Raw genomic sequence first — 20,191 nt, forward strand, 5'->3', positions numbered from 1 at the left:
CATTTACAATCATAAGTCATTGGATATGGTGCAACAAACTTGGGTTTCATATTTGGAAGCATTTAATGAAGAATTTCAAGCATAAACAAAGAAATTATAAAAAACAATTTGAGAGAAATGAAAGAGAAAATTTGGGTGACTCTTTTCAGTGCCTCATAAAGCTTATAAAATCTATAAAATGAAACATTTGATCATGTCTAATACATGAGTATTTGGTAAAAAAATTAATGTATTAAACAAATGATCAAATTATTATTAAATAGATTACAAGGGATCAATGTTTCTAATAAGAAACATATGCAAAATTAGAAACTAGTAATATTTACATTATATTACCATATTGACCATTAAATTAATTGAATAAAGATATTATTCTAATACCCTCCCTTAAAGGTCAATCTGTCTACGATACCAAGTTACCCCCTGAACTTAACAAACTTATCTGGATGTAGGGACTTGATGAGGATATATGCAGTCTAGTCCTCAGTAGGAACATATTGCAAATCCACAAATCCATCTTCAACCATCTTGCATATGAAGTGACAATGAAGCTCAATATGCTTGGTCTTCTCATGGAAAACTATATTTTTGGCGAGTTTCAACACCCCTTGATTGTCACAGAAGAGGGGTATAGGACTTGCTTGAGACAACTAGATGGCCGAGAGAATCCTTCAAAGCCAAACTACCTCACAAGTTGCTTTGATTGTTCCTCAATATTCAACTTCAATCGAGGAAAGAGATACGACATGTTGCTTCTTACTGGTCCAAGTGATAGCACCTGTGCCCAAACTGAAGACATGCCAGGATGTGGACTTTCAGTCATCAACAGAGCTTTCCCAATCCAAATTTGTGAAACCGATGAGTCTGGGATCTTTGGTCCGTCCATAAAGGATACCAAATTCTGAAGTGCCCTTGACATAGCGCAGGATCCACCTCACTGCAGCCCAATGTTCTGATGTAGGAGCTGCCATAAAGTGGGGAATGTAACTCACTACATAGCTCAGATCAGGTCTAGTGGAGGTGAGATATATTAAACTACCCACTAGTTGTCTGAAATCATATTCATTCTCAATTGGAGAACTGGATTTGGCCAACAACTTCAAGCCTTTCTCCATAGGTGTAGATGCAAGTTGATAGTCCTACATTCAGAACTTGTTGAGAAGAGCCCTAGCATATTTGGACTAAGAGATGAAGATGCCATGAGACTGTTGCCAAACTTCAACACCTAGGCAGTAGTGCAGAAGCCTAAGGTCGGTCATGCCAAAAGACTTGCATAAATTTTGCTTGATTCCCTAAATCAAAGATGTCGAACTACCAGTGATGATCAGATCATCAACATAGATAACCAAAATGATGATATCATTCCCAATAGTCTTGACATACAGATTTGAGTCAAAAGGACTCCTCTGGAAACCCTAATCTATGAGGTATTTATCCATTTTCATGTACCATGCCCTTGGAGCTTGTTTCAAGCCATAGAGTGCTTTCACAAGTTTGAGTACCTGGTGTTCTTTTCCAACAACCTTGAATCCAGGAGGTTGCATCATGTAGACATCTTCGGTAACTCACCATTCAGGAAGGCACTCTTGACATCCATTTGATGGACCTTCCAGCCACACTGGGCTACCATGGCTAGCTAGGACTAATCTGATGGTGCTCATCTTTGATGTCAGAGAAAAGGTCTCCTCATAATCAATTCCTTCACACTGAGAGAAGCCTTTGGCAGTGAGATGAGCCTTGTACTTATCCAAAGTACCATCAACCTTGTATTTGACCTTATAGACCCATTTGCACCCAATGGGTTTCTTCCCTAGATGAAGATTTGACATAACCTAGGTATTATTTTTCAACAAGCTCTAGTGCTCAGTTGCCATAGCTCAATCCCACTCAGGTATACCTTCCACATCTATGTATGTTTGTGGTTCATACACACTATGAATGTTGGCCTTGAGAGCAAAATTGGCATAATTAGGTTGCTTGCTCTTCTTACGAGTAGTTCTACCCTCGATGAGCTCAGCATCATGAAGATCAACAATTGTCTTAGCCCACCATTTAGGCTAGAGAGTAGAAGTACCAACATCAGATGCAGGAGCTGCAATAGGATTAGGTTCATCAAACAGAAGATTAGGGGAATCCTGAGGAAAGTCGGGTGGAGCATTTGTGTGTCTAGGTGATCCTACAAGAGAAGGAACTAGTGTAGGTGGATGAATTGAACCAGTTGGAGCCCTCCCAATAGGTGGACCTAATGGAAGACGGACACCCAAGTCTGAAGCCTTCAAAAGTTGATCCTCTGAATCCACAATTGGAGGAGAGAGTTGAAATGGTCCTCGTTCCTCATCAAAAACTACATCACCACTGAAGATGAGACAATTTGTCTCGATGTCAACCAGTCAGTAGGCCTTGTGAGTATCACTATAGCCTATGAGCATGAGTTTCTATCTCTTGGCATCCAACTTGGTGTGTTTCGTATTAGGGATCCAAACAAAAGCAGTGGAGCCAAAAACTTTCAGGTGACTGATTCTGGGCTTGTAGCCTGACCAGGCCTTTTCTAGAGTCTTCTTCTTCACAGCCATAGTAGGAGACCAATTCAGAATATAGACTGTAGTGTTAACTGCTTCAACCCAAAACTTCTTCGGAACGCTCTTGTGTTCAAGCATAAACCAGGCCATTTCAGTAATCATGTGGTTTCTCTGCTCAACGACATCGTTTTGTTGAGGGGCGTAAGGTGTCGTGAGTTGGCACTTGATTCCATGTTGTTCACAAAAATGGGAGAAGGCAAAAGAACAAAATTATCCCCCATTATTAGATCGAAGAGTAACTATAAGTTGACCAGACTCTTTTTCAATTAATTCTTTGAACTTTTGAAAGCAAACAAACACCTCTGATTTCTAATAAAGAAAATACACCCACATTTTTCTACTAAAATCATCAACAAAAATTAGAAAATGCCTTGACCCAATAATAGGAGAAGTAGCCATAGGTCCACAAATATCAGCATGAACTAGTTGTAGTACCTTAGAAGCTCTCTAGGAGTCGTCATCTGAAAACGGTCTGATGTTGCTTGCCAGCCATACATGCTTCGCAAACTCCGACGTTCTAGGTCTAAATTTCTAGCAATCCGATGAAAAGATCTTCTTGAACAAGCTGAGAAAGATAGTGCACATTTAAGTGCCCATAATGTTGATGCCAGAGTGTACTAACAAAGGAGCGCTCGGTTGCCATTGCAAGCTCCTGAGAATCACCAGAATCAACTATTATGAATAGACCATGATCCTCAAGACCCACGACAATAATAGACTAAGTTTCTCGATCAATGATATTGCATTGAGGTGAACTGAAGGTCACGTCGAGCCGAGGAGAATGTCTTAGAATTTGATTGACTGAGAGAAGGTTGAGTTCCATTCCTAAAATATAGTACACATTGAGGAGAATCAATTTCCTCCCTCTAGACTAAAACTGCACATTGCCCTTTCCGACAATGATGTACTCTTCCCCTCCTCAAAAAATAACAGAATCTAAGTAAGGCTGAAAATTAGTGAGCCAATCCTGGCAATGAGTAAAGTGGCATGAGGCACTTGAATCTATATACCATGCAGAGAATTTGACATGGTTTGTAGGTCTTTTAGCCATGGTGTAAAAGGTAGTCTCACTCTGCTCAGTGTGCTCTGCTACATTTGCTTTAGGTTGTGAACCACTTTGCTTAGCCTGTGCAACCAAGCGTTTACGACACTCAAGCTTCATATGACCAAATTTATGGCAATAATTGCACTAAACACTCTTCTTTGAGCCTTCAGATGACGGAGCATAGTTCTTCTGTTAAGAAGTCTGAGATTTGCCTTTATCCTTATGAAAGGATTTCGCTGCGAATACTTGTTTTGTAGAGGATGAGTTGGTACTATTGCAGAAGTTTAGTGCAGAGATTAGCAAACTTTAGATCTACACTGGTTGAGGTGATGTTGAGGGTTTCAACAAAATACTCGTACGACATTGGAAAAAATTTCAAGGTTATGATAACCATGTCCTCCTCCATATTGCGACCAATGGCTTCTAACTGGTCACGGATGTCCTTTATCCAATTGAAATGCTCCTGAAGGGATTTGCGCTCATCCATGACAATAGAGAAGAGCATATTTTGCAGAAAGAAGGCTTTGCTCTTATCAAACGTCTCATGCAGCGTCTTGAGATGCTCCCATATCTCGCCAGTTGTTTTGCAGGAAGGTATCTGAGAATGTTGATCGTCTGTCATTGAGAGCTTGGTGAGCATGACAACTTCACAATTTTGTTCATCAAACTTAGTCTGATCAGGATCGGTTATAGAAGGATGTTTGGTCTTTCCGAGGGCTATCTAATCAATAATGCGATACTCAAATTGTGAGCATCTGATGTTTCCAGGTATTGTAGTTTATATCATTGAATTTCTGACCCCCTCAAACAGAATATTCATCAGAGATGCCATCACTGAAAAATGGAGGTCAAAGCTAGTTGACCAAATAATGGTACAAAGATTGAGGCTGGAGATGCATTAAATCGCGTATATGCAATGCATGCAAAAAAACACAGGCAAAAAACTGGCACTAATTTTGAGGTGGATCTGAAAATTTTGTCGACATGAATCCCAATGTATGGATTGTTGATGACCCAAAAACATTTGATAGAGACCTAGATGAGTTTTCAAAAAACCTAAAAAAGCCCACATATTAGATTTTTGAAAATGATTTTTCAAAAAATCCTAGCCACAGAAAAAGTACGGAGGGTTTGTAAAAACCCTAGGCAACAAAAAAAAATAGTGACCTAGAAAAAATCACAAAATTCTCTGCAGAAGACACCACCCAAATCGCAAAGAAAAATGGAAAAAAATGAAGGTGCGCACAGGTTGAACAGAGTTGCGGAGAGAGAAGAAGGATTGTGAATAGAAAATCGCGTGATAATCTCAAGCGAAGTAGAAGATCAAAACGACTGCTAGATGCAGAGTCACAAAAAATGACAAACGTCGTCGTCATGTGGTATACATAGACCAAAAATTTTGATTTTAAAAAAAAGAGTCGTCGGAAAGAATCGGCACGTGAGCAGAAAGACAGATGCAAAAATAAAATCGTAAAATGTATGAACGGCGACACCAAAAATCGTCACGCGAGCTCCGAAGAGCAAAAAACTGACGCGAAATGAAATCACGTGATGGGAAATACTCAGAGGCTGAATTTAGGGACCAAAAAAGAATGCAAAAACCCAAAAAGACTAGATGCAAAAAATCGTGTTGTCTGAGCTTTGGAAAAATGACAAACTTGCACCAACCACGAGAAAACATAGACGAAAATTTGACTGAAAAACCCTAGGCAAGTTTTTGGAGAATAAACTGAAATAATTTCAAAAATAAATTCAATTTTTTTTCCTGTGCTCTAATAAAAAATTTAATCTATTAAACAAATGATCAAACAATCATTAAATAGATTACAAGGGATCAATGTTTCTAATAAGAAACAGATTCAAAATTAGAAACTACTAATATTTACATTATATTACAATATTGACCATTAAATTAACTGAATAAAGCTATTATTCTAATAATGTCAAGGGGTAGCAGTCAACAACAACGAGGCTGGAGAAAAAACTTGCAAGTTGTTCCAAAGAATTGCATAAGGACAAGAGTAGGCAATCAGCTTGCCAAGAAGAGAAAGATAGAGAAAAGAAAAGAATGAATTTGTAGCTATGTTTGTGGGGTTCAAGGCAGCCATGAGAGTTGTAGGATGAAGGTGCGAGGGAATGAAGATTTAAGGACTTGTAGGCATGAAGAGCCTAGAAACATTGTAAAAAAATTGAATTTTATTCCTTGTTGAAATCCCTCATATATGTAATTGTTCTTGAAAGATTTTGTAATAAGGATATGTTCCAAGCTTTGTTTCAAATGTATTTTTGTGGGTGGGATGATATGTAAAAGCTGCTAGATTGGGTAGTTTGATAAGACCCCCCAATCTTGTCTGCATTAAATGGTATCAAAGTCGTAGATCTTGTGTATAGATAGATCATCGAATGTGAGGGAATCTATACCAAGACCTTGGGTTGTATGAAATGTATATTAGAGCATGTTGGTTGTCCACCAACAAGGATTGAAGTTGAGTAGAATGTGCACATAGATACTCCAGTAAGAGAGTGGGTGTAAGAAGTGAAAGATGTTTTCTAGAAATCTTTGTTGGGTACGGGATAGAATGTGATTTTAGGCCACAAAGGGGACAAATTGATATTCATATTATATCTTTTAAATATTTTATTTAGTTTTGCTATTAAAAAATAATACACGAAATGGGTTAAATTTTATTTAGCATAGTTAAAGCTATAAGTAGGCAATACTCAAGAGTTTAAATACCACAAAAATGTATGACCACTTTCTAAGATGGTTTGAATCCGAAATACATTTCTAAACTTTGTTTTCAACTAGCATTACTATGTGTTGGCAAGGGTTTGCCTATATCCTAGGATTTGTCGTCATCTTTCAATTTTTGTGTTCTAGTTTATGTCATGATCAAGGTTCATTTTAGACAGGTTAGTTATATGGTAATTTGTATCCTCGTTTTAAATGTAAGGTCGATAGTTTGTAAAATGTGTACCTTATTGAACTTATGTGAACCTAGTTGAACTAGCATGAACTGCCTTGTACTTTTTGTTTTTGTTCAAGTCGGTCACGTCTCCTTTCTTTTCGACATAGTCGAGAGTCTTTCTTGATAAATACATAAACATGCTCGAGCATGCGTGAACTAACTTGAACCTTTATGTTCAATGGGTTCGTGGGGTTCAATAAGGAAATGTTATGACTCATTTTGAATGCCCAGGACTCTTCTTTCAAAGATAACAGTTAGCGCCGATTTTCTCGAGGCACATGATTAGATGTTTGTAATCATGGAAAGTTAAGTTCATGACACGCATCAAAATAGTTGCATGAGAGGAATGAGTGAGGTGACAAAAGTTAAGAGATTGTATTTAATGCTTGTCATATCAAAATCTCTGACATGTGTGAGGCAAATTTGTTTCTCATAAATTTAAATTTGATATATGGCACTGTTACAAGTGATGATTTTACCAACAACTCAGTCAGTTTTTGGTAAGGCGCTGGAGGTGGCGAGAGGTAAAATTTTTCTGCAAGCATAGGGATTTCAGAAATTTATTGACACAAGGTGAGTTCAGTTTTTCCGTTTTCCTGTTGGCTTTACTTCTGGTTTTGTTTTCCTGCTTGGGGAATCATATTTTAATGGCTAAGTTAGTCAAAGTGAAGTTTGCATTTCATTTATTCGGTAAAGTTGCTAGTCTAAAATGTGTGCATCATGAATTCAGTGACAGTGCCCTAAGAGACTTTGACATCAGTGACCTCTTAGAGAGGTTAAAAAGTCAAATGTTATAACTGTTCATGACAGAGATAGCAAATAGTGGTTTGGTGGAAGCAGCAGCATTCCCTTTAGCAGTTGCTTGTCCATAATTGGTGAGAGAATGCATTAATAGGTTTGATATTAGACACCAGTGTATAAGGAAAGATGATGGTCGGGTCTTGTTAACAGTGAACCGAGAAACAATTGTCTCAGTTTTTAGAATTCCTAAGAGGGACGCATACACTGAATTTACCCCTTCTCTCCATGTTACAAGATTTCATGAGAAGCCGGACAAGCATAGAAATGTTATTGCTAGAAGTTGGTTGGTTAAACCTCATAGAGGTGGTTCTCGTTTACCAAAATCCTTGAATAGAGATCATGTGAAACCTACATTAGGGATTTGATAGTTCTGTTGCATAAGGTTAAAGGATCGGCTGATTCGTATCTGTTCGCGGAATGGATGTATCATTCCGGTCAAGTCGTCTTAGACAAAATTTGTTAAATAGATTGGGGAGAAGTTATTGCTGAAGAGCTCCAAGATCAATTGAAACAAGCACGATTGGGGGATAGAGATTTCTACATGTCTTCATATCTTATATATTGTCCGGCATGCACAAAAGAATGGCAAGGAGTACCTCGAGCCCCAGTGTTTGAAGGAATTCGGGTTTTTGAATTCTACCCCTGTTTTCAAACTCAGAAGGCTTTGGAAAACTATAGGCGGGTTCATGATGTTTTTACTGGAAGAATGTTTGCAGAATTGACAGGGAATCTGGAAAGAAGGATTTCTGAAGAGGCTCAACAAATAATTAGAATATACGGGAGCTACTATATTGAGTATCCCCACTTCGCTTACCTTCGAGTGGGTGGTTTTGAAGAGGAACCCATGAAATTGCCTCGATATGCTTTTGATTGTTTTGTGTTAGCAGAGCTTTGTAGGCAGTTGGCTCATGTGATTAAAAAGTATGCAGATTTAAGTGATCGTGAAGCCCTCTTTCCCCTTGAATTGGGTTCTTTTTCTTGCAAGTCATTTGCAGATGCAACCAGTGTTGGAGTTGATTTAAAGAATTTCAATTTTGGTTTCTATCAAGCTAGGAATAGTTTTGATAATAAACTCTTTGGTGTTCAGACCTTCAAATTAGGAAAGAGTTATGCTTCTTCTACCCATTTGGAAGATTTTTGGGAGGACTGTAAATATGAGTTTGAAGTCCGGTTACGAGACTATAGAAGATTGGCGATCCAACATATTATTGATTGGAAGTTGGAGGTGAATGTTGAGGTGGTTACAGATCATGACAAAGACATCCTTGATCCTTAATTTGATAGAATCAAATCAAAGCCTTTAGATGAGATAAGTTGGTTTGAGTATGAAAGGGATGACATCGATGTCAGGGTGATAACCGTGATTCAAAGAACCATACATTGGCTTTCTATAATAAGACGATTGGATGCTTAGAGTTCAGAATCACAAATGATTAAGAAAGTTGTTTTTAGGGCTCCTGATGCTAACATTTTTGAAAAATATTTGTCTTGTAGGAACAAAAACCAAAAACAAGAAATCTTCTCACCATAAGAAACCCACCTCTACAGCTAAAGAGGCTATCAGATCACCTATTTTTGTTCGTGTGACTAGATCAAGGGCCAAAAATGGTCGGAGCAAACCACAAGTTGCAAAATACTTTATTGATGTAGACCTGAGCGAAGAAGGTGCGAAGGATAAGTTGCCAGAAATAAGAAATTTGTCAAAGATGGATCACCTCGAAGATGACATTGATCTGGATTTTGCTGAAAACCTTGGCACTTCTCTTGGTTTTAAGGAACAAACTCAGGAGAAGTCTTTAATCCTAAAAGATTTTCTTTTTAGTTCTCCCCAATGGCTAGTTTCTTCTATAAACAAAAGGAAAAATATTGTTCTCATCGCTTTGCCAATCGGCGATGTTGTGAGTAAATATGTGACGAAAACATCTCAGCCAAAAAGGGCAAAAACAATGACAAGATTAGAGATTGATGATAAAACAAGTAAATGGATGGCGGAGGTTGTGAAGCCAAAGGTTGATGGAGAAGCATCCGAGCTTTATGTCGATAGTAACCACATGGAGAAAAGAGAGCTTGGAGCTGTTGATAGGGATACAGATAACCATCACTTTAAAGTTTCTGCAAAACACATGCTAACTCAATCGCAAAAGGACGGGAAGGACAAGAAGGAGCTAAAACAAACGATTAGAGTGCTGGTTGATTACATTGATGCAATAAGTGGTGTATCTTCTTCTCCTAAGTTGTTAGCTCAAGCTTCCCAATCTTTTGATCCCACATCACCTGCCAGTCGGAAGTTATTGAGTCAGATCCAAAGGGGAAAGGCCATCACAGTTGTATTTGACGATTGGGTGAATGGAGTCATTAATGATGGATGCAAATTCATTCGAGAATCCAGAAAGGTGTTTGATGAAACCTCATTGTTAATAACGTACATTCAGTCACAGGTTGAAACTTGGGAAAGTGAAGAAACCAAATGGACGTCTGCCTCTTTACAGATTTATGAAATTCAAAAGTATGGGGTCGCTAAATTCCTGACTGAAAAAACCACTTAAAAGAGTGGATGAATCACTCTTGTTCACTAGCAAGCGCAATATTGATTGGAGGAATGCAACACTCAAGACAGGATGCGTAGAATTCATCAAGTGGGAGAAAGAAATGAAGGGGATATGTCAAAATTTAGCGACTGAATTGAGACATATTCATACCACTTATGTCTGGGGCGATGGTCAAGTCGAAAAGAGCATGAATGCAGTTCTAAAACTTTTATGGGATGCCATGAATGAAGTTAAGAAGAATGCAGCACCCATGATAACTGATTTCACAAAGGTGGCCAAAGTTGAGGCTGTATTATACATTTATGCAGATCAGTTACCTAACTATGTGGATGAAATCAAAAAGATCCGGCTAGAGGTAGAAGCGTGGAAACAAAGGATGGCATCTGTTAAAGTTACAAGTGCTCCATCTTTACAGGAGTTTGTTGTGGCATACAAGGAATAGAAGGTGGTGCTAAATGTGAATGTCGAGGATGGTGCAACTCAAGGATCCCCAACGCCTAGTTAGGATTTGTTTTCATTTTTGAGGACGTGTCCTCTTTTATCTTGCTCAAGAGACTTTTCTGTTATTTTTACAGTTATGTTTTCAAACTGTTTCTGTTGGTAATTGTTTACCACAGAAAATTACTCAGTAAGGGTGAAAAAAACAATGGATGTTATTTAAGGGATGTTTTGAACTAAAGAAGGGTTCGAATTTTTGGAGAAATCGAGAAGGTTTTTGTAGTACCCTTCCTCGTGTGAACTCATTAGACTCATATTTTATTATTGTTTGTTTTCAGTGGATACATTACCATGATGTGTTATTCAGAATTATATGACATTAATTCATGTTTTATCTAGATATAAGATGCATAATTTATTTGCAGTATTTCAGTTTTGTGATTTATGGCATTTTATGGATTATTTCTATGTATTGACACTTTACTTTATCTATGCAATGTGGAATTATATGTTGTGTGTCTGCGAGTGTATTGAATGCAAGGGGACGATTTTCCTTCACTCGTTTCAGTGAGATAGGGAACGTCGTGATTCTCCTTCATCGGTGTGTATGTCGTGTTTTCTATATTGTATATATATGCATGTGTGGTTCGGTGATGCAAGATATTGCGGGTACAAGTACTGGGTAGGTACGGGGTATCGTCTCCACCTGGCTTCACAGGTCTGAGTGTGCCTTATATTTTCTGATGGAAGTGGAGGAGGTAGTAGTTGACCCTATTTTACTGAGTTACACTCGTGTGAGTGTCGTCAGTTGGTCATCCTATCAGTTTGTTCGGCCTTCGTATTTTATTGTTTGGTCTTTTTAGGAATATTTGCTTGAGGTTTGTTCAATTTGTGTGTTTTAGTGGATTTGATTAATTAATTAAGTTTATGGAGTTATCTCATAGTTAAATTGTGTATGCATTGAGATTATAAATTTAATTAATTAAAAGAAGTTATTAAATTAAATTGCAAGCTGCATGATATTAGAAATATATTTTATTTAAATTTTAGTGAAAAATAAATTAGATTAATTTCATTTATTGTTCCTAGAATTTTAAATAAATAAAAGAATAAAAGAACAAATAAATGAATGAATAAAAGAATTAATTAGAATTAAAGTATTGCTTTAATTTCTTTATGTAGAAAATTAATTAATTTGCATGAGAAAAGAAAAGAAAGAAAATTGATTTTTAATTATTGCATGTTTTTTATTAAAAAAAACAGCGTTAACAAGGGTGTTGACCCAATACAAAGAGACCTCAATCCTTCAACGATTAGTGTAAACAATGCTAATTGTTTTTGAAACAAAGCAGCATTAAGAAGGGCGCTGACCCAACACAAAGCCAAAGGCTATCAAAATTAAAGACCAAGCAGGGGTGCAAACCCCAAAAGGACAAAGTCGAACCGGTTAAACCAACCAGTTAAACCATCAACACCCAAACCAAATCAAGAGGGGGGAGAGAACCCCGACTCTTGAGAAAGGAGGGCTTGGGAAAGGTGGTTAGAATTTCCTTTCTGCCTACGACAAACCACCGTCCAGGCAACACTATCAGTAGGAACTTTCGCAGCTGAAACAAGCGGGGAGAACCCTGTAGAGTCACTGCCAGACTGTTGTTGCAGAGCAGCAACAGGTTGTTGCAGCGGAGCAACAACAAGAGAAGGAACGCCAGGAGCAGAGTGGAAGTGAGAAGCAGGAGCAACAGGAGGAGGATCCAAGGGGGCGGAAGGGGCCGCAACAACAGTAACATCAACCAGGGCTTCATCAGCCGTAAGGGGCACCTCATCTTGGGATGAATAAACCGAAACAAAATCTGAAGCATTAATCGTCAAGTGGTCCTTTGTAGCATCTTTCCACCAAGTAGCAGCACCTTTGCGATGAGAGAGAGAACAGTCAGAAGCAAGGTGACCCGTTGAGAAACACCTTCAATAGCGAAACAGGGGGCCCTCATAATCCAGCAGTTGAGTCCAAGGCCTATCCCCAACCATAAGAACCACATCCCTAGGGAGGACCAGCGATAAGTCAACATCAATTAATAGGCGAGCAAAGGTAGAATGACCCATGGAGAATGTGGCATCATCAACCTTCAAGAAGCTACCAATGGAGTTACCGATGGCCTCAAAACAAGAAGGTTCCCAGAAATGGAGGGGGAGATTGGGGAGGCGAACCCAAACCGGATGAATAGAGAGAGATTTTGTAAGGGGGTTGAAGGAAGGAGTCCAGGGATTAAGGGAGAGAGAGTGATCCTCCCAAGACCAAAGCTTACCCAAAATCAAATCAGGATCATGAGTAGAGGCAAAGGAAGCAATAAAAAACCCCTTAGCACAAGGGAAAAGCTTAATGCCATAAGAAATATGGGGCTTCCAAGAATCACTCACCCAGCGATGAAGGTTCGGGAGGGAAGGCCAAAACCCAGTAAATTTGCAGACCAAAGCGTTGTGTTGATAGAAGTCAACATTCTCCATAACCTCACAGCCACAGACCACAACAGGAGAGGTCTTGGCACAAGGAAGAGGACGAACCCCCCTAGAAGGCTAGGCAGCAAATTTAGCCACACGGGCAAAGGTACGCATCCCAACAAAGGGTCTGGGCATAGCAGTCTCACCCGCAGGAAGGTCGTCACTAGCACCAGCAGTAGTCACCAAGGTATCCAAATCCAGAATTGGATCAGAGACACCAGGTTTGGGAGGGACAAAACCACCAACAGGGATCTTGGCATCCAAACCCCCAACATTAGTACCCAAAGTCGTAGGAAGACCTTTTGCAGCAGCAAAATCACCCAGTATAGCAGACAGAGCCGCCACGACACCAGCACCAAAAGTAGCAGCCACGAGAGGGGGAAACTTACCATCATTGTGGGAACCACCAGTGACCCACCCAACAGCAAACCAAGGCACTAGTTCAGAAGAGGAGCATGGAGCAACAGCCGCAACCCCAGCCCGGACAGAAGTACCACCCAGCGCAGAGGGGAGCGAAGAGCCTTTGCCGGTCCACGCAGTAGCAGGCACATTTGAAATGCAGGAGGCGGGAGAGCCGTTGGGGAGTGGGTGCGGGAGAGACATTTTTGCCTTGAAATATTATTGCATGTTAACTTATCCCTTTGTTAAAAAATTGGAAACAAAAATAAAATTGCTTTTATTACTAAATTTAGGTTTTGGGGAAAAAGATATTCAACCTAGAATTTTAGTTTAAAAGGGTAATAGGTCATTATTTTAGAGATACAGAGGAAACAAGTCAGGGATTTAGGTGAAGAAATTTATTTGGAAGGTTGTTGAAGGATTCGTTTGTCAAATCTAAAATCATGTCTGATTATTTCTTGTTCTTGGCTAAAGTGCATTCCTGAAGTTAATTTCAAGTTTATGGAAAGAAGTTATTTCTTGGATGTTTTTATTTAAAAAAAATTGGGAAAAGTTATTATGGCAAATTTTGCCAAGATTTTTATTGTGCATGAAAATTGCAAGATTTGGGAGGAATGGGATTACCAGAGAAAATATTCCCTCTTGTTTGATTTTTGTTTCGATACTTGGCTATGGCAGTCCTTTTTAATACCTCTTGTTTGATTTTTGTTTTGATACTTGGCTATGGGAGTCCTTTTTAATATTTGTGTATCTCTGTGGAAATATTTAGTTATTTTAGAAATAAATTTAATCATTATATTTATTGTGTTATTAAAAGTTAAAAGAAATTGTTTTATTATATTATTTTGGAGAAATTGTGTATTAATTAATTTCCCTTTTTATAAATTTGATTGGAAATAAATTTTGGTTGAAAATAGAATTTACTGGTTTTTAGGTTATTGTATGTTCAAAAAAAAAATTAAATTAATTAAAAAAAAAAAAATTTAAAACAAAATTAAATTAAATTAAAAATAAATTATTTTTTTAAAAAATTAATAAAAAATAAATAAAATAATTATAAATATATATATATATATAGTATTTTCTGTGGTTTTAATTATGTTATTTTGGAAATGAAAAATATTTCAAAATTAAATCTTCTTTTTATTATATATTTTAATGTGATATAATTATATAATATTATATTCGTAGAATATATATATTTATGTAATTATATTATATCATTATATATAATTTGGAATTTGGAATTTAATTTAGATTATTGATATAATCTAATCGGGTTTATTTGTAAATTAATCATGAACATATAATTAGGGGGTTAATTTTTATGTGATTTTATTTAACTTTATTGGACAAATGACAGATTGATTTCTTTGTATTAAAATAGTTGTATTTTCTTATTGTCCGGAAAATCTTTAATTGCAAGTTATTTATGCTTTTGGTTGTTTTAAGAAAAGATTGTCTGTATTAGGATCTTGTGTAAATGGTGTTTGCAGTCAAGCTTAACTCCGTTGCAATTCTGGTTGAGTTGTCATTGTGTCCTATGTTATTATATCTCCTTGTTCAGGTGTTGTATAACCTTATTGATGTAAGTCATTGTGTGTTTTGTCCAAATGGTCAATACTAGGTTAGTGATTGTGTATCTTTCACCTGTGGTTTGTCAGGATTAGTTATGGTTGTCTGTTTCGCCATAGAGTTCTCGTAGAGAGACCTTTTATGTTAGTGTCCTATGAGAGAGAGTGGCTTTCGAGCGGGGGCCGTGCCTGAAGTGGATGACAGGATAACTCGTCAAAAGTCGGTTAAAAAGTGATAGCCAAATAATATATTGGGGGGGAGTGGAATAAATATTAATTAAGATAATGTAGCTCGTGCATAGGTGAGTGCTAATACAGGGCTCATAATGTTACGAGAAGACCTGGAATGGAAAACTTACCACCTTGTCTTCACGAAAGGATTGGTAGGGTCCGCATGAGACTTAGTTGGAGCCGGAAGCCGAGAGAGGTTACCAGGACAGAGAGTCAAGACCTAGGAGGCCTACCATGGTAACCATCAAGCTATGCAATGACACTCTCTCCTTAGAGTCACTAGTGTTTTGTGAGTTGAGTCACATGGATGTTTATGGAGTCTTGTAGTTCTTTTGTACTTGTCTTACTTTGCTTGCTTGAGGGTTTTCTACTCTCTCCTAGCACGGTGAGGTGGTTCCATTTCGGGATCACATGGTCGGGTGGTAGTGCCACTTCCCATCGAATGTTCTGGATTGTATCTTCAGGTGAGGAAAGGCTTCGCTGGTGTTTCTTGGTTCGTGGTTCATGTACCAACTCATGTTCGGGATCATTGTTTAGTTGAAACCTTGTGGTCATTGCATCAGACTTTTATGTAACACTGATATTGTATCTTTGTAATCTATGGTATTATTGGAAGCCATGTATTTATGGATATTGTAATATTATGTCAGTGGAATGTATGTTAATTCAGTTGCTTTGATCTTATGTATAAATATTTTATGGGAAATTGGATGCATTGGAATACTTTGATTTCTCCATTATGGAATTTAGATGTATGTGTAGTTTTGAACTTAAGCATTTACTTTATCTAATTAAATGGACAATTGGATTAACCATGGTGTTAATATAATCTACAATTAATCTTCGTTGGTAACCCTTAGGAAATCATGTGTTAGTCTTATGTTGTGTTATTAGACGTGCAATGGTTATAATTAATGTACTTAATCATTGCAAAAAATTATTTCACCCTTTAGTTGCCTAATTGTGTTGTTTTCCTTTAGGGTTCCTGGAGGGGCATTACAGTTTTTGAGTTTATTACTGTTTTTGTTGTATGTTTCTTTTGGAAGGATAATCATGTTGAATTGTTATTTATCTTTGAATGAATGAAGAAAACAGATATTGGTTGAAAGACTTGAATCTATGTGTTCAACCTTGAGCATTTGCCTCTTTGTGGGTTAAATTATCACTGAATCATATATGTTTATGTGAATGATTTATCTAAGAAAGAATATTATCTAGCAATACTGATTTACCAATTCCTTGTTTATGTGAAGTCTGAAATCTGTGAAACTGTGTTTTTCATGATTAATGGAAATATTTACGTATGTTATGTTCATTGCATGTTTATGGATGAATGTATTGCCTTAACTGCTTTCTGGTTAAAAGTGAGCACAAAGTTACATTGAATAATTCATTGAATATGATATAAGGGAGTTGTACTTGTTTTAAAATTCAAAGGGAAAAGAACAACTATGTTTTCCCAATTTATTAGTTTACAATTGTGACTTCGTGAGGGCGTGGAGTTTGATTGAATAAAAATCAAAGAAGCATAATATGTTAACTAACATATTTTTTGGCGACTTTGTTGGGGAAACGGAACTGATTATTGTCTTTGCATAAAGCAGTCGCCTTTCTACATTTCTATACAAAATCCTAGATACTTGATGCCATGAGTTCTTTTTAAGTTGTATTTCTCATAGGATTTTGTTGTTTACACTGGAATCTAGACCTTATACTCGTTCACAGAGGAGAGAAGGTTTGGTGGGTCCCATCTTTCAAGAATTACAAAACCTTCATTTTTCAAATCCCTCTCCCTCGCATAGATCTGGGAGTAGACCCGCATCTCCTCCTCCAAAGCAAGGCACATCTCCAATTTTCCAAGCTTTAATCTTGCATGGTACAGTTTTGCCAATTGTAATAAACCTTCCACAAGTAACTCACCAAATGGCAAATAATCCATAGGGAGCTGCAGTGGGACCTTTGAATCTTGCAGCAAATAACAATCTTCCTAAAGGGGCGAGGGATATATTAACCAAGTTTAGTGGAGATGGTAAAATTTCATTTGATGAACATTTGAATGCCTTTAATGTGGCCTATGGGATATTGGTCGTGCAACATGAGGATGTAGTTGTGAGGTTATTTGCTCAAACACTAGTTGATGGTGCAGCTAACTGGTTCTATCACTTGCCACATGGTATAATAACAACATGGAATGATATTAAAACTCGGTTCGAAAATAGATATAGGACTGCAGAGGATGATCATACCTTGTTAGTCCAGTTAACTCAAATGAAGAAAGAAATGCATGAACCAATGAGAGAATTTGTGGCCAAATACAACAAATTAATTCCGAAGATTCTTGTAGCCAAAAGACCAAATGATGAGAACCAAAATACTTTCTTTCTGAATGCAATGCCCCCGAATATAGGTTTTCATCTTAGAAGAAATCTCGTAGCGGATTTGACAGTGGCACAAAATGGAGCAATAAGTTTAGAGGATGACTTAATAACTACTGGAAAATGGAGGAAAGACATACAAACTCCCAACATGCAACCATCCACATCCTCAGACCCTATAATACAACACCTTATGAATGATGTAATTGCTCTTAAAAGACAATTAACAAAGACTAATCCAACATACCAACAACCCTATCAAGATATTGGGAGAAGGCAGTTTAATCAACCCAATTCAAGTAGGTTACCCCAATTACCTGCAACTCAACCAAGGTTAGCTATTGAAGCCCCACCTGGACAAACAAGTATGTGTGTATTTCATTTGACAACTGACCATGATGGAGCTACTTGTCCCGACATGCAAAGGTATTTGCAAATGGAAGCTACCAAATATACTTTAGGGGAAATGACAGCAGAAGAGAGAGCTTCTAGAGTTCCTGGCGACTCTGGAACTTACTTCCTCGAATATGATTCAAATTATGAATGAGGGAGTGATATATTGGTCACTTTGGAGGATCCCTCTTGTGCTATTTTGACAAGGAATCAGAAGGCAACAAGACACCATTTAGAATGTTTTCTTATGTCGACTCGGCCCATGAAAAAGACAAGTCGACTCAAAAGACTCTTGAGGATTCTAAGTCTTCTAATGTTAAAATCCTTCCAAGAAGTTCTTCTCCTTCTACTTCCTTGTCCTCTTCATTTGATATTGTTGAATTTTGTAAAGCATCTACTATTCAGATATCTCTTGCAGAGTATTTGAGATTAAATCCAAAGGAGCTAGATAAATTGGTTAAATATGTTAGGGATGGGAGTCAGAAATGCACCAATGGCCCAAAACTTGTTTTAGAAAGTTTTGTGATTACTGAATTACCTTTTCATGATTATAGTTCACAAGATGAATCCAGTTTTGCTTAGGGAATTTTAGGTGAGCCTTCTCAGGCTTGTGAAGACAAACCCAATCTTTTTTATATCTCACTACTTCTCAATGGTCATAAACTGAGCAACTGTATTATTGATTCAGGTGTCTCTGATAATATTATGTCCTCATTTGTAGCTAAAGCTTTAGGGTTAACTTTGACTAAAACCTTTGGGAGATGCTACTCAATGGATGGTAAACAGGTTCCGCTCATGGGTCAAGTTAAAGACGCTCAGGCTGTGTTGGCAGCATACCCTGATAAAAGGTTGAAATTAACAATATTAGTAGCTGATATACCCACCAGCTATGGTATGCTTCTTAGTAGAACATTTTGTAAAGATGTTGGAGGAGAAATTAAGATGGATTGGTCTGAGGCAGTTAACCCGATTGGTAATAAGCGAGTCAAGTTGGAGCCTGAGGTCAAGAACAAATTTACAGTCTTCCCTTCAGATAATCCAAAGGCTCAAATATTGTTTGAGGAGACTGAGTTTGGAAATTATCTCATTCTTCAGTTGATGAGAAAAAGGAGGAGTCAGATATTACTAACGATAGCTTATGGATCATGGAGTTTGATGGAAGTTGTGCTAGCTCTGATTCAGGTGCAGGTGTGGTCCTGATTTCTTCACAAGGTGATATTATTCCTTTTTCCTTTAAATTGGATTTTAAGAATACCAATAATACAGCAAAATATGAAGCATTATTATTGGGTATTTCAGAGGCTAAAAATAAGGGTATTAAGTTGTTAAGAGCAAAGGGTGATGCTGAGTTGATAGTGAAGCAAGTTAGAAATCTCTTTTCAGTTAAGAATGAAAGATTGAAGCACTACAGGAATAGGGTGTGGGATGAAATAAATTCTTTAATGCCTTTTCAATCAAAGTCGTGCCTAGGGAACAAAATACTAGAGCTGATTCTCTAGTTGTTTCCGCCTCACTTTTATTGCCTCGTTCAGATTTTAAGGAAGATACATATAGGGTGGAGATGATTTACCGACCAAGTGTCCTTGACAATGTTCAGAACTGGTATTTTTTGAAGGAGATGCACAGATAAGGGATTTTCTGGAGTGTACCCAGTCTTTTATTCACTCTTATTTTGAAGGTTTTGAGGATGTGTGTAAAGAATTTAGTCTTGATCCTAGGATTGAAGTAGACAAGGACGTTATACAACTTAAGGGAAATAAGATCCCAAAAGGTCTGGTCACTCTTGAGAATTTTTTCTCTCGGAATGATGTGTTTACTGGTAGAAGGAAGATTCTGAATAAAGAAGATAGAAAAGGAGAATGTGAGAAGGTAAACTTTGGGAGTGAGGAAGATCCAAAATGGATTACTATTGGTAAATGTTGCACTCTGGAGGAAAAATGTAAACTTATAGAACTTCTCAGGGAATATATTGATGTATTCGCCTGGTGTTATGATGACTTAAAGGAGTTTAGAAATGGGTGTTTTTGACATCAGATTCCTTTGAAGCCTGGCACTACTCCTTTTAAACAGAAGTTGAGAAATTTGAATCCAATCGTTGTTGATGCGATTTTCAAGGAGGCTGATAAAATGTTGAAGGCAAGGATATTTTATCCTATACATCATTCCACATGGGTGGCGAACATAGTTCCAGTAAGGAAAAAGAATGGTGAGATTAGAATCTGTGTAGATGTTAGGAACTTGAATTAAGCAAGTTTAAAGGACAATTATGCTCTACCCAATATGGATCATATCTTACAGACTGTTGCTGATTCAGAAATGATGTCAATGTTGGACGGGTTTTC

Source organism: Cryptomeria japonica, chromosome 3 (assembly GCF_030272615.1).
Source record: "Cryptomeria japonica chromosome 3, Sugi_1.0, whole genome shotgun sequence".
Classification (NCBI taxonomy): Eukaryota; Viridiplantae; Streptophyta; class Pinopsida; order Cupressales; family Cupressaceae; genus Cryptomeria; species Cryptomeria japonica.